A 12,776-nucleotide genomic window follows, 5' to 3' on the forward strand; every position below is an offset into this window, starting at 1 on the left:
ACACCAACCAAAACAAACACTCTTTATGTCAATGGTAAATATGTTTACCAGAAGAGGGACCTAGAGTGCTTTTAAAAAATTATAATAATAATAATAATAACAAAATAATGATAATGATGGGTACATCAAATCCTAAGAAGCACAAGACAATTAAGAATATACTAAATCAGCTAAGGTCAAATAAGTCTAGGATATAGCATTTATTCTGCAGTTGTTTTTTTTTTCACTGAGGGCAGGGAATAGTCTTCAGTCAACCTCATAATAATTTACAGCTATTTGTTGTTTTCTGTCCCAGTGAGCATTGATGCCTGTTGTAGAGGCTCTTTTCTGCCTACTGACATGTCACACTTGCCCCAGCTGAGGCAAGAAAGGAGTAAACACTCGCTGATATGAAATGCTAAGAGCTCCCTGCCAGCTCTTGATGGGGGATAAGGGTTAATAATAGGCATGTGCATTTGCCCATACTTGCACACACAGCACACAGGGCTCTAATTGTGGCCAGGGGCCATTGTACATCAACCAGTGACTGACATAAAATGACTTGGGTCCCGCCTCTGATCTATCAGAGCTACCAGCATGTAGTGCTACTGCTCTTTGTCCCTTAGGCCTTTAACACCTATTAGTTCTCATTAGCCGCCTGTGGTTCAGCGAGACAAGGCTCCGGCCTGTCAAGCAACAACAAAGGATGTACAGTATTTGTTGATGTTGCTTCAACAATCAATTGCTTAGATTATGAAGTTTGGGAAATTTCAACAGGATTTAATCAGATTAAAAATAATCATTTGGCTTTTTTTTTTAGCATAAATCAGCTAGCCTGCTCCATGCAAAGCACCTTTAAATATTAGCTAGCACATTTGTTAGCTCATTTAATTAATGCAAACAACAAAAAACAAAGTTTCATCCTGGTCAAGTCTGGTCATCGCGGTCAGGTTGCCAGGCAACCAACAGATGAAGGAATAGGCCAGCGCACGAAACCCCCACAAAACAACAGTTTGTCATTATTGCACATATGATTTTAAACTAATTAAACTAACGAGATAGAGCACGTTAAATGAATAGTAATAAAGTTAAGTTCATGTACTTATGTTAATGCAACGCTGTCACACCAGAGGCTCCTGTCAGATTGGACTGCATTCCTGCTCCGTGTTTACACCCTTTAAATGTCATCACAGACTTCCTCTCCCTTTTCCCTCAGGTTTACTTGACAACCTGCATCTTTACAAAACTCATCCGTCATTTCCCCCTCTCACAGCTTCTGTGTTTGCTTTCCTGCAGCACCTCCTGTCTTTTACCCAACACCCTCTCCCACCTCTCGATTTTATCTGGGAGAAATGCGCCTCAGGTCGATCACCTGAGCCTCCTCCACTGGCCTCTGACAGGCCCGATTGAGACAGCAGTGCTGCGAGAGCCGCGGGGAACGTAACAAACTCTGTTTTCTGTCAGGATGGCATACCTGAGAACAACAGAGGCCTTAGGGAATGGGCTTGCAGTGAGCATGTAGTCAAATACAAACAGACTCAAGTTGATTACAGTGTTTCCAGGTGTAAAAAAACAAATTACTGAAAGGAATGTCTTCAATTTATATTTAGCAAGAAACTTTCTGTTAAAGAATCCACACTGTTTTTTTATATCTGAGGGTACAGTGGAAAAAAACAAGTATTTTCATGTGTGGATTTAACGTGAACTTTCTGAATGAAGCTGGATCAGTTTCCAGCCCACTGTTCTTTATGTAACGTCAGTCATGTGTCTTTTAGTCACTGGCAGTTGATGTGCGTTTGATTAGTGGGACTGGAACCGTCAGCTATCAGACATGACGTACTGTACTGAGCCCCCTACTGCTCCCACCACCACCACAGCTTCCAGCCATGCACCTGTTCCCTCAGCCTGCTCTATCTCTCACTCACTCACACTCACAGTCACACACACACACACACACACTCTTACTCTACGCCTGTGGTTTCAACTTGGCTTTTTCTCATTAAAGACTCAGAGAAATCTGACAGGTTTTGACAGCGAAGGTTTCCACACAGATCCTGCCGTAGTGACAGATATCCGACGGCTTGATGATAACTGCTGCCTTATTGCAGAAACACAGGTGTCCCTCATGGCTGATGACAATAGGCAGTTCTGAGTGATGGACGGGTTTGATGAAAAGTTACAGAGCTGGAACAAGGGGGGAAATGTGCCCATGTGGTACAAAAAGAAGAGAGGGATTGTGTACTTGAGTGAGGTCACTGTGACTTCATCCCCATTTCGTTCTGGTTTAAAGGTTTTGATGTTCACTAGGTGCACACAGGTTTCCTCAATATTTCAACTTCATCTCAACAATTCCTCAGAGAGGATCATCAGAGAGTCCCTCTCCTAATTTTAGCACCTACTCCTTCTTTTCAATCACTCTTCTTCTAGCTTTCCTTTGCTTCCTCTTCCCCCGTTTGCCTGTATATTAGCTCCTTAGTGGTGCTTTTAATATTGCTTGAGTGTGCAGTCTTTTTAACATGCTCTGGCGTTCACTCCTCTCGCGTGCCCTCTGTCAACAGTAAACTTTCTGAAAAGCGAGCTTAACAGGCCGTGAAAGGGCGGCACAGATGGCTACATCCTAGGTGGTAATTATCAACCACTTCTTCCCCTACTAAAAAAAAAAAAAAAAAAAAGAGAAAAGAAACAAGCGAAGGTGTTGCCGTCAGGTCAACTGATGCCGCTGACACGTTTGTAGGCTCTCTGGCAGAGAGCTCAAGCCGACATACAAGAAAGGGCCTTCTGGAGCCCAGACAGCACATTGACAGTGTCACAGGTCAAGCACAGCCATAAGAGGATGATTTTTGGCTTCAGTGCACATCAGCCAGAAGGAGATCTATATTAAAACAACTCTAGTTGGCTTGAAAAATCACAGTTTGTCTGCATTGATTTAGCCTCGTGTTAGATCTTCTTTAACTCCAGACCATGAGAAGAACTTTAATTGCGCCCTAACAGATTAGCACTGATGTTGTGTAATGTACAGTAGACAGGCAATAAGAGCCAATTAGTCTGAAAGTGTTTCCGTCTGCACTAGGTGTTAGTAATAGCTACATTTATACACAATCTAAATAAGCAAGAGCCTGTTTTTTGAGAGCTTAACCATTTATTTTGCAGTAGATCTATTAAAATTAAAGGTGACAGCTAATTTGAATCCTCTTTAATTTGGGGGAAATTTAATACTCTACAAGGTGATGGGCGAGGCTCCCCCTACCTCTGTACAAGCCGCCCGCCGCATGCAAAAATATGTAAATGCTGCCTGTATTAGAATCTTTGTCTGGTTGTCATTCTCACATGGGGCACATCAAAGCCATATGACCTGATTTTGCACCTGCTGTTTAATTAAATTTACAAGACAGACACAGTCTCCACTCCCGGTGATATACAAATCTGGCTTTATTACCCCGGCACTGTAATTTACAAGGCAATTTACTGCTGGGCGGTAATGGTGCCTGCCAAAGTGCTCCCTCTGAAAAGATACACAAACATGCACAACAACAAGTTATCCCATTTCCCTTCCTGAAGACAGGACCAAGAATGCCAAGAACACACTATCAAATGTAACCACAGGATGAGCAAGTGTGTGCCCATGAGGCATCTATTGTAATATGGAGATACTTGCCTGAGTGTCCCACTTACCATTAAGTAATAGCAAATAAAATTAAACCAGCAAAACACCTGGAACATCTCATGATTTGTATGTGGTGTGATGTTTTATATAAAAACCTTCACATAGAAACCTAACATGCATATTAGCTACACTGAGCTGGTGCCAGGTGACTGTCTCTGTCCACTCATGATTTTGGGAAGTCATATAATAAAGTCTTTCCCTATGAAAACTAAAAATCAGGTCCTAGTTATGCTTAAGTAGTTCATACAGAGTTTTTACCAACCACCAATGTAAAAAGCCGGCCATCAAAGATGCGGAGAACAGGAATGATGTCAAACATTCTCAGACAGTCTCCCCTGGAAGGCATAATGTTGCACTTAAATACAAACTCTGACATACAATAGTTGTGTAAAATGAAAAGAAAGGTGCTTGAATGACAATGTCAAATTCCTAATTTATCCCCTCGACACAGCTCTTCAGTTACTGCATGAAGTCTGTGAGAATGGAAAATTGCTGGTATTGAAAAGTTGCAGAAATAGTTGGACATAGTCCCTCAAATATGACGTCGGTGCATGGAGGAGAGGTTTCTGATGAAGAATATTGAACAGTAGACTAAGATATATTAACTATGAAGCGGGTAAACCACACACTAAATGTACAAAATATGAAGCTCTTCTCAGTAAAGGATGTAGCAGTGAGAAGTAGTTGCACACGTATGTCAATTTATGATCAGGCCAATTATGAGTGCAGCTCAGTGGTTTAGAGCTAATCATGATTATAATGATGATTAAAATAGGCCTTTGCATAAAACCAGTACTTTTGAGTTAAAACAAAGGCACTAACACTTTGCCCACAAGTAACATCAACACAACAGCATTTTCAGTACTTCTATCAACATCTTCTAAAATCTTGTTTGTTCTTTGTTTTACAAGTGGCACAATCAGCACAATCAACACATTACAGGCATTCATTTATGTTCACTTCAAAGCTTTGAGGGCACAACTGAAACATTTCTGGCATTAGTGACTCCTAGTGGTGGTGTTTGAAAAGACATATTTAATTATGTGTGTCCCTTGAAAGTATTAAAGTTAAGGACACATGTTAAAAATTTCCATATGCATGAAATAAATGATTATTTGCACCCAAGCAACCACAATTGTGAAGTTATTGCCTGTTAATTTATCACTGAGAGAACTTTAACCAGTACAAAGAGATCCAATTCGGCAGCACAATGTCTTGAATCTTTAATAAAGTAAAATAATAAAGTGCATTAGTTTTTAGTTTAGTGTAATGGATAAACTGCCAGCAGAGTGTACGTGAGCATGCATTTGTGTGTGCATGCAGGTTGGTGATTGCATGTGAATCTGAGACATGCCCCTGGTTGCAGCAGAGTGTGCATCTCAGGCAATCCATAATAGATGATGAAATTTGGCAAGCCATCCAGCCTTATGGTCCTTTCCTCCTCCTGCAGCTGCTTGTTTTCCCAGAACTCATCTGTGCTGCTGACCAAGAGTTGTGTGTGTATGCGTGTGTATCTGAGACAGAGAGAGAAAGAGAGAGACTGTGTCCGTATGTCACTGTCTTTGCCCACAAGCGCTTCACGAGCATCTTTCCATTCCTCAATATGTCAGACTTGAATATGAAAACGGGTAACTTTTTCATCAGTCAACCACCATGTGCACATATGGCCACAAAGCTGATGGTGAATGTCAAAGTTGAGTGGAAAGGCCAAGGAGTAATGACAAAGCGGCAAGGAACCGCAGACTATAAATGCAAGTCACACTGTGGTGACAGACATACTTGTGTCACAGTCCGGTTTTTGAGTTTTTCAGTTTGTCAATAATCAATTTCATGAAAGAATCTCGATGGACAAATATGTTTTTAAATACTGTATCAGCTGATGCCAAAAGGTTGTAGAAATGGGGCCTGTGACTAGTCACATGCTTTCTGATTTTACTACAAAAGTATAATTTGGTACTTATGCCTTTGTTGCTGAGAGTTACTGTAAATAAAAACATTACCACTCTCATATCTGTGCAGTAAACACGAAGCTAGTGTTAGCAAAGCTTATCACACACAATAGGAAAAGTCTGGCACATCTTACAATATCTGTATATCATGCAACTTCACTGACTGCGTATTGTGTACTGAGCACTGACAAAAGGAAGGTGACCGTCAATGCAATACTGCACATGACAACTGTTTTGTTCTTCCCAGATATCAGCAAATACTAACTGAAATAATGAGATAATAAGAACTGTCCTTCCAACTCAAAATAATAGTTTGGCCCCCAACTGGAAAATTCAGTGCCTGTTCTTTAGTGGCTAACGTTGATCAGGAGAATGGTAAATGATGTATTATTGTAATTTATAGAGCTTCATCAGTTGGTACGGTGGCCTCAGGCTTTCTGTATAAATTGTTTCAAAGTCACTGACCCACAAAGTTCTAAGTTTCTCCCTTTCTAGTGCATTCATACAAACAGCAGTGAGTAGTGTGCCATGATTGATGGGATAGGCTAGGCTGGTAAGGTGGGATGCCTGTGCACAGGCAGTATAGCAGCTGTTTTCTCCAAGCTCGAGGAGAGCAGAGACAGAGAGAGAGAGAGAGAGAGTGTGTGTGTGAAAGTGAGAGAGAGACAGAAAGAGAGAGAGGTCGAATAGAAATCGAAGGGAGGGCAAAAGGAGGGAGCACAGAAAAAGCAAGTCTACCTTCTTCTTGCCCTTCAGGCAGACCAGGTGTCTGTAGCTCCACGCTGAGTCGTACCACAAAACCTGGCACGGTTGCTCCCAAACAGGTCCTCCTCATCGTTCTCCACTTCCCCAAGGATGGCCGCAATTAACACACACAGACACAGAGTGCACAGTGTAGAGAAAACATGCCGAAAATGACAACGCCCCAAGCCACAGCACATGGAAAGAAAAGAGAGAGGAGGGGGGGGCGAGTAGAGAACGAGAGAAAGAGAAATGAGGAAAACAAAAAGAGAGAGACAGGGAGCCAGAGATGCACACCAGAGAGCTTGTTTTATAAAGGTGCAGGTGCAGAATTTGAGTGACTGCCAGGTTGCACTCTGCTTTTGGTTCCATATTAACGTTGTCAGCTTTTTACCTCCCTCTCCTCACCTGCACTGCTCCATTCCTCACCATGTTCTGCTGTTCGCTCATTTTCAAGTGCTCCCCTCTCACACACACTCCACAGGAAACACAGCGGCAAAAGAAAGTTTGGCAGAAACTTTAAGCCTCGCAGCCATTCGCTTTTCAATTTCAGAAACATTTCTAAAGTTCTGTGTGAACACAAATAATAAGCTGCCGCCACATCGAGGCCAACAGCAACATACGTTCCGGTTCACCGCTGTTGGTAAAGGTCAGAGAAGCCCAGACAAGATGTCAATCATTTCTGGTAAGTCAGCTGAAGGGGGTGCTGTGACATTGTGAATAATTAGGCACCTGCGTAATTTAACAACTGTAGAGACACAGCACTAAGTCAAGAGGCGTGTCACAGGGGTCTTAATCAGATGGCGCATCTCGTGTAGAGGAAATAACAGACACCACTTCATCGTGATGTAAGTCAACCTTATCGTGACGACAGGTATCTAGCTGCTAGATTAGATCATCTTTTGCAGAAGATTTGTAGATTACCTTGATATTTGGTACAGATATATACAGATATATCACTGGTACAGACTCTCACTGGTACAGATTACAGTACAGACATACTTGCTTCTATATATATATATGCATTTGAGGCTCACCAAGCAGAAGTTCTCTGATTGGTTAATAACCAATCAGAGAACTTCTGCTTGGTTATTAGATTTTTAGATTTTAGTGTTTTATTTTATATTTTTCTATTATTTAGATTGTAGTTTTTTAATTTATTGTAATTTCACTAGTGAAGTGCAAAGTGATGAGCTTGGGGGAATTTAGTAGAGAGTAGCAGAGCAGCACAGGGAGGGTGCAGCATATATATATATATATATATATATATATATATATATATATATATATATATATATATATATACACAGTACTGTATATATTAGTACTGGATGTCTTGTCTAAAAGCCCAAGCTAATGACCCTGTCATTATTGGCAATTATTTTTAAGACTAAGCTCTGAGTTTGTGTGTGTGTGTGTGTGTGTGTGTGTATGTATGTATGTATATATATGCACACACACACACACACACACACACACACACACACACACACACACACACACACACACACACACACACACAGCACCTGTTACCTGTTTACACACTCACTGAAAAACAGCTGGCAGTACAGAGACGCGTATCCACAGGCCCTTTGAAAATATCAATGCATTGGCCAAGTCACATTGAAAAGGCTTGTGTGTGTGTGTGTGTGTGTTTGTGTGTGTGTGTGTGTGTGTGCGGTTGTGCGTGTTGTCACCAATCCCCAGATTCTACACATCTGCACAAGCTGCTATTAGAACTTCAACACTTATCTGTGTAATTAAGCTTTCATGTCATCATTTTATCACATAATTTATTTATTTTGTCCCTACAGATGTTTGCCTTCATACTAAGAGTTATTTTTAATCAGCGAGACAGATGTCTTATGTGACAAAAGCAAAACTTTACATTCTCTAAAAGGCACCCACATATTGTACCTATACTACTTTTGTGTACTTGGTTAGTTTGGAGCATTAAACTATTTTTTGTTTGGTGTACTGTTGAATGTTGAGGAGATGGAAGGTGGAAAGTTAACTTCCATGTCCTAAAAACAATTCTTATTACCCAGATTTTCATAGATGTAGAGGTATAAATGGCTCTTTGTTCTTATTTTTCATACTGATGAAAAGTATTCCAGTCCTCTATGAACTACCAGACCAGGCCATGCCTGACAGAATCTGAGCTTGGAGAGGAAAAAGTTTCACAAATGGCCAAATGTCACTAATTAGTTTGAACTCTGCATTTTTGATGAAGCCAGTTGGTGTGGTGGGGTGGTGGTGTTGGCAGGGGGCAGTGGGAAGAGGGGGGAATTGATGGGCTGTGCCTCAAAATGTAAATTAAACAAAAGGCGGGAGTTCACATGACAGCTTTGGAGGGGCAGGGCTGGAGCCTTCTGATTTTCTGTGTGAGAAGGAGAACAAGTGGAGCACAGTGCACCAAACATTGGCACATGGCAAACAGCTCGGAGGCAGCGGAAGCAAAATAACTTCTGTTCTAGGGAACAACAAAGGAGGAACAAACAGCGTGGCCCACAACTTTTTGGTCCTTATTATTCTGTGATTTCGTAATCAAGAGGATGGGATCTGATCTACAAACCATGGACAGCTGGTTCATTTCCACCGCCGGGCCTTGTGGGAGATGTAGTGTCTTCTCTCAACGACATATGCAAATCCCAACTGTCCCTCCCCTCTCTCTCCATAATTGCCGACTTTTCAGTAACAGAAGGAGGCCCATTTGCGTGCGTGTATATGTGTGGGAGAGAGAGTGTGTCTGTGTGTGCAGCCTATGCTCTCGTCAGGGTCCAGCCTTATTTCAAGGGATAAATAAAAGATGCAGAGTTCTTCTAAAGGAACCCGGCAGAAGGTAGACACAGACAGGCAGGATATGGAGGGATTCTTCAGAGAATCTGGGCCGTGTATGGCGCTGCACGGATTCTCTACTCGGGTTTCACAAGGTTCAAACTCTGCATTATGGGCCGCAAATTGTGTTGCTTGGGCATCCCTCAAGTGACATGTAAAAAGCCGGCCCCCCATCTGCCTGACAGATTTGTGCGGGCAGTCTTTGGCAGAGAGAGACAGGTGGGGATGGACAGATAGACAGACTGAAAGACGAGTGCCACTCAGAATCCCTCAGCTGTCACCAGAGAAGAGGAAGTGCAGCTAACTTTACTGGTGACGAGCTGTGGCAGACAACAAACAAAACTTTGCCAAACTAAGCAACAATCTGAACCTGGGTCACAGAGTGACTGTGGATGTCTACACCTGTCTATAAGCTCCTGGAAGGAACAGGACAGGAAACAGATCTGCTGATGATACAACCTGACAGACTGCATCAGGGTAAATTATGGTAATGGCATGCAGTCATCTGCCTGGTGCCATTTGACTCGACAAAAACACTTAAACACTCCATCTATTTTTCTAAGTGGGAAGCAGAGAGGCCATCTTGGATGGGTGGGCCTGTGGGTTTTTTGACAGGAACAGAGCAGAAGAAACCCAGTGACGCTACAGTGACATCCCACAGTCTGTTCAACACAGAGGCAGGCGGACATGCCTCCTCAAAACCTGCCAGCATAAATGGATGTGTTGCCATAATACAAGAGTGCTAACATGAAAGCAGGTTTACTTGGACCATGACCAAGGCTGATTGTGTACTGTATCTCATCTTCCATTTCACCATTTCATTTTGCATTATTTGTTTTTGGTCTGTAAATTAGATTCCACATTTGCTGTTGTCTGTTACAATAACAAAACGTTGAGATACGGCGTCTTAAGATCGGTTAACACTGCTTGTTACCATTTTTTGAGCAATACAACTGTCAGGTGAATGATTTATCTAATTTTAAAATTGCTAGTAGGTGTATAAAGTTTGAACAGAGCCTTTTCCTGTCCCCAATATTTACACAACGGTTGCTTACAACATCTCTCCCATAATGTCATAAAGGGCGTCTCATATAACTCTTTGCAAGAAAGCGTATAAGACTATTTTTCAAAATGCTGAATTATATGTGTAGAGTATAAACACTTTTCAACATGCACACTAAAAAAATTGTTTCCTGGGTACATAACATCAGAAATGCTTTTAGTGTGATCATATTAGGTTTGTTAAAGGCCACAATATAACGAGAATTCAATCCAATCAATGCTCCCAATCAAACCTGAAATCAATAGCAATATGCTGTCATTTAGAGATGTATCTCAGCAGGGCTATTGTAACAGACAATAGCCGTGCTGAGCAGCTGCTGTCCCTCTGGGAGCTTCCTCTCGTCCCTCCATCTTGTTTTCACTCTCTGCTGTAACTCTAGACAGGGCTATCTGAATGTCAGACAGACAGAATCGATACAAAACATGTCAGTGGCAGGTCTCTACTCTCTGAGTGTGTTGTCAGACTCTATAAAAAGAATCTGATTCAGTGGAACAATGGGCCGAGTCAGACGGCCGTATCTCAACTCAAACCCCTAAACCTCGCCCGGATAAAGTATCTGCATTCAGCTAACACTGAACCAGAACGTAAATCTGATTATATAATCAATATTATGTTCCAGGACAAAAGCAAAATAAATTCTACAACAGAAGTACCTTAAAAAAAACAAAGCAATAAAGTTGTATACATTTCCAACATACAAATATTCACACCAATCAAAAGACTTGATTTCTGACTTGGTGAGGATATAATGATTAGGTATAAAAGGAGCATTTGTGAAGATTGCAAAGATTGCAAATTTAGATCTATCACTATCTTGAGCTCTTACTCATGCTCTCATACTATTGTTAAAAGATTCACAGAATTAGGGGTAACGTTGGTGCATAAGCTTCGAAAGAGGGGAAGCTGCTTTTGAATATACGTGCTCTTCAAGCCATCAGCCTGCACTGCATGAGAAACCATCACGCTTGTGATGAATATAGAGATACAGACTGTGGAGTACTTTAAAAACTCACATAATACAATCTGCCAAATTCTATTTTCTGCAGCAATGCTACCACGTTCTCTAGATGTGAGCTCATGTGAGTGTTCTGTGGTCAGACAAGTCTGACCTCAATGTTTAAGCTTGTTTTCAGGAGAGGAGATGTAGACCATAATGTGTACACTGGTAAGTACTAAGTTTAGAGATGTATATGCTCCCACCAAAGATATGTTTCCAACACGCCAGTGGATGTTTCAGCAGGAGTAAGGACTGATTCTGCACTTTCTACAATAGTGTAGATTTGTAGGCACAGAGTGCATGTGCATTATTGGCCTTCCTGCAGATCTGGAACTGCATTTCAGAAAAATAATATTGTATGTAAATATACCATATACCTTTTAAAAGACCTTAACGCACACAAACACAAACTGCATGGTACTTGTTAAGGTTTTTCAGTCAAAAAGCTCTAAACTCAGAAGAACATCTCTGAGAGATATTTAAATTAAAGTCAAAGATGACACAGCACTTCATTTCATCTGTGGTTTAAACTGTGCTGTGATATATTTCATTCAAACAGCAGAACCTTATTTGGAATCTGACATTTGTGTAAAACAAATCAACTCATACCATACATTCATTTTAAAGAAGACAGATGGACGGGGCAAACAGCACCAAGCAACCACAAGCAACATGGCACTGCAGGAAAAACACATTCCTTTCCTTTCCATATACATCTATATTTATGCTATTTTATAAAGTATGCTAAATAGTGAAGAAAAAGAGAGAGAGAGTCACTGGTCCTAATTAAATACCCTATCTTTTGGGTGCAGGCCCAGAGAAAGTAGAAACTACCTGCATGCACATACACTTGCACAATAGTGCAAGTAAATAAGTATAAAAAGAAATAGCAAGTAAAACTACAAAAGGACTGCATGAGGTAGCAGAGGCAGAATATGAATGAGGAAAAAAAAAACAAGAGGTGGAGGCAGAGAGAATACATCAGGCCATGGCTGAGTCTGAGGCTCAGTGTGGAGATAAATGTCATTTCTCCCCCTCTGCTGGCCTATACACTGCAAATGGAGCAACTGCTCTCCTCTTATCATCAGCTGCATACACACATACACACAGCTCTCTCGCTGTCGCTCTAGAACAATTAGCTTTATGGTGGCTCAGAGCCTGTGAAATGTCATTTTGCCAGGTAAACTAGCTATTATATCACAAAGGCTGCAGCTGAGTCAATTATACAGCACAGGGAAGAGGGTAAAGAGTAGGAGAGGAATAGAAGGGCCAGAGAACTGGACCAATGGATTCATAAGTTCATCAAAGGAAAGGGCAAAGGGGCAACAGTGAGAGAGGCCAGGCGGCAGAAAGGAAGTGAGAGAAGGAGGAAAAGAGGTGGAACGCTTTCAGTCCAGTCATTTGTCAATCGTATGCTAATATGACATTTACATCATATCAGACAGCATCACCAAATGAAATAAGATACAAATTTGGTAATAAAGGCTTTGTATGAGTGTTTCTTAGTTTATTATACACTATAGTACTATAAGTACTGTAAATGGA

The sequence above is a fragment of the Anabas testudineus genome, chromosome 22, assembly GCF_900324465.2.
Source record: "Anabas testudineus chromosome 22, fAnaTes1.2, whole genome shotgun sequence".
NCBI classification, from domain to species: domain Eukaryota; kingdom Metazoa; phylum Chordata; class Actinopteri; order Anabantiformes; family Anabantidae; genus Anabas; species Anabas testudineus.